Below are 3988 nucleotides of genomic sequence, written 5' to 3' on the forward strand. Positions count from 1 at the left end.
TCTGGTCAACAATTTCATGTGTTTGTTTGTTGAGTAAGTATCCTAATTCATTTTAAATTAATCCTGGCTCACAGTGGATCTCATAAGTAAACAAATACGTAGAACATGATCATGCTCACAGGCGACCGCATAAACATTTTAGTTATCAGCCACCTACACAGCGACTGTGCAGCTGCTTACCAGTGTGTTATCCTGCTGTGTGCTGATCTGTGGCAGGTAGGGACCAGTGGAGAGCTGAGCCTGGCAGCGAGGCGCTATGGTGCTGTGCTCTCTGTGGTAGGCCAATTTAACCAGCAGGCAGCCATACTGAACACACTCAATCCGACTTGAGCCCACCCACATACACAAGTACAGTGTACAGAACACACACACACACACACACACACACACAGGTAAGAGGTGTTGCAAGTGCATGGATAATGAGAATGTGAGTAGAGTTACAAATATAAGTGATGCAAGCACACAAAGACCACACACAATCGATCACACACCACCCATCTTTGTGCCCCCCCCCTATGTAAAGGCCTAACAACCGTGCTACTACCTTCATCGCTGCCAGTTCTTTGGTGTTGGCTTGGTGTGTCTGGACCTTAAAACAAGAGTTTAACCCAGGAGACAACAGTCTGGCTTCAACCTGGAGGTGAAAGACAACATGGAAAATTCTTTATTCAACCCAAAGTTTTTAATTCAGGATCGGGGTTATCATTATCATCTGCAGGTGAGTGTGCTGTGCTTGCTTAACCTGGGGTTAACCACAGCTTGCTAGCTTAGTGTTAGCTGCATATAACTGTATTTCAATCAGGAGAGACTCGTATGAATTGAATGGTGATTTATTACAAAGTGCACAAATTTATGAATAGTAACAGTCTTTGGCGATTTAGACCCAATGTGACATGGTAATGGGGAAGTGATGCCGTAGTTGGATTAGGATTATTCCCCCCCGGGTCTAGACACTGGTGATGGTGGTAGTGAAAAGATAGATGCAGATCCGATGAATGAAGTGGAGCAGGATTGCTCTGATGTGATGAATCTGGAGGTGATGGGGTGGTGGAGGGTCGCATCAGTTTGTGCTGAATACTGACACTGAAAGCAGCATAGAGGAGAACCAGATGCCAAGCAGGTGGAATATAGAGTGATATTGGGGTTTTAGCTGACGTGCGTCGCCTCACTGTTTTGACCGATGCTCGTTCATGTCTATGTAGAGCGAGCACTAGCGCGAGCAACAGGACGCTGACTTTCGTTGACTTAACGGCCACAGGTGTCGCTGTTATCAAGCAATTTCTGATTTTTACATAGAGTCCCTTTAAAAGGAGAGTTAGCTATTTTGCATTACAAAAAGGTAAAAGGAGATGATAAGTGTGGCTGTCTGCTGTAGTGTTAAAGGATGAGCAACATTATAATGAAATCTAAATTAACTTGATGTATCTCACTTTTATGTCGGGGCCTCTTCCAGACCCCTCACATCATGGCCAGCGTGGAGAAGCCGAAAGACAACCAAGGATATGCAAATTACTGCACAGGCTTGAGGATCTAAATTTAGCCTTGTGCCATCATTTGGGTCTGTGCTCTAGTAACCAGTGCAAGAAGACTCTATTAAACATCCTGGTACCGTGCATTCCTGTTTTCTGTCCTGTTTGGTTACAACTTTTAAATTTCTAATAGATTTTGAGTCCAACTACAAGCAACAATGTCACTTGAAGCCTTCAGGCTAAAGGTGTCATGGGAGATCTCTGCTGCTATTGAAGCAGAAACCCGACAACAGCCAGAATGCCAGCTGTGGACCCGGCCCAGGTATGCAAACCTGACTTACAGCCAGCAGATTGAAATATGCAGTGTTCACGGGGAGTCTTCTGCCAAAACCTTGGCAGCATTCTGAGAGGAACTCCTTAGATGGGGCGCTATGAAAAGAGGGTTGGATCTGGAACCTGAGATACTGACGCCTCATCGACACTGGGAACGTCAGGAGCGCGTGGCGGCTGCGTTTCAGCTGCGTTTCAGCTGCGTTTCTGCTGCTATAGCTGCTGCTGTCAGCCCTTTCTCTCTACATAGAGTTTGCCTTTCATACTGGCCATCTCATTTCATTATAAATGTCATTTATATTTATTTTAGACAGGGAAAGGTAAAGAAACATGTGGTAATTTGTAAAAAATAGTAATAATCCACAATTAAAACACCGTACTATATTCATTCATGGAGCTCTCCAAGTAACTGCATGTTCCACAGCACTGTCCGGCACATATTTCAGAATAATTGCCTTGTGTTAACAAATTAAGGAATTCTGTCCACAGAAAAAACACTTGAGGGCATTTATTTTTAAATGAAAGCAGGAAGTGTTGATTTAAACCCCGTACTTTATTCCTTCATGGAGCTCTCCAAGTCACTGCATGTTCCACATCACTGTCCTGCACATATTTCAGAATAAAAGCTTTGTGTTAACAAATGAAGGAATTCTGTCAATAGAAAAATGGGCTTTTATTTTTTAATGAAAGCAGGAAGTGTTGATTTAAAAATAAGTCTTTACTTTTTTTCATCTCCGTCACATATTCTACAGATAGACATCGAAACTGTAGTAATGTTGCTGATATGATGTCAATATACAGTCAATAGATCACTTTTACTGTCTGTTGTTGCTGCGAACTGCGCACGGCACGCGTCAAAAAATAGGCGAAACCTCGAACCTGTAGAAGAGACGCAGCTGAGACACATGTGAGACGGCAGTGTGGCTGCTCTAACCTGTTAACACGGACGCCAGAACAAAAAACAACAGATAACGCAGCCGCCACGCGCTCCTGATGTTCCCAGTGGATGAGGCTTGAGACAATATTCAGATTTTTGTCGCACAATATTGGATCATCATGATCCACCCTGATGCACTTCACCTCGGAACCAGCCCTGATGCTAAAGTCTTCAACCCCAAGAGAAACACAGCCATTTGGGCTGGCAAATGGCTGATTTTCATCAGATGGTGGTGGTGACCCAAACCGGAGCTAGTTATCAATGCACATAGTGAAATAGTTTGGTGAGCATTCCTATAGAAGCCCCTATGTTAAATTGTGTTTTGACCTGTCATCAGGCTGTGCTGTCATAAATCTACTGAGCCATACAGGTGCCATTATTCTCTAACCTTGACCTAACACGCCAGATGGTTTGTTAAACAGAACCATCTGAGAAGCCATCATTGGAAACTGTTTGAAAAAAATACTTGGCAGGTAGTTCGATGAACCATCTGTCTATCATCGTCTATCATGGGTTAACTTCAACTGATCGGCAGTCCACCAGCGGAGCCAGTTGGTAAATCAAAATGCAAAAAACATCTTTTTCATTGAAAGAAAGCTTCCTTTGCTCTTCCACGCTGATTGGTCCACCGTGTGGGTGGTTCACTATGACTGCTTTGGATAAAAAACAAACTTTAAACCTCAACTTTTATCTATTCAACAGCTTGTTTTCACACTAGTTAGAGTTATTCATACAAACTGCTGCTGCCAACTTGATGACTCTGTTGCCAAATTTAGCAGATTTCAGACATTCTGAAAACGAAGTTTTGACAAACAAGCACAAGGAGTATTGTTAATGTGTTGAATCCGTGAGCATTTGGTGACAAATTGGAACAGTTTATATGTAAATGTGCACTACTGTGCTTGACAAATCTATAGCAGTGTCATCACGGTGCGTGTCCTATGCACAGCATATCTCCATACATCTATTCTTAGCAGAGAGACAGAGATAGTATTATATGCAAATTAGCATATAATGTCAACTGGCACCTTCTCGCAAGTTTTTAAGCAGCCAGAAGCAAGTCTCTATTGGAGGAGATTTGGCAGGTACCTGGGCAGCGAGTTGTGCGGAGCAGACACGGTGGCGGGTGTTTCAGATTACAAAGCCAAAAGAAAAAAGCTGTTTCTTTGTTCGTGACAGCAACAGTTTCCTTGGGTGGGAAGTGATGAATCCATTCCATACCATTTGACGGCAATGTCGGAGGAAGGCCAAC

The sequence above is a fragment of the Sebastes umbrosus genome, chromosome 5 (assembly GCF_015220745.1).
Source record: "Sebastes umbrosus isolate fSebUmb1 chromosome 5, fSebUmb1.pri, whole genome shotgun sequence".
In the NCBI taxonomy this organism is placed as follows: domain Eukaryota; kingdom Metazoa; phylum Chordata; class Actinopteri; order Perciformes; family Sebastidae; genus Sebastes; species Sebastes umbrosus.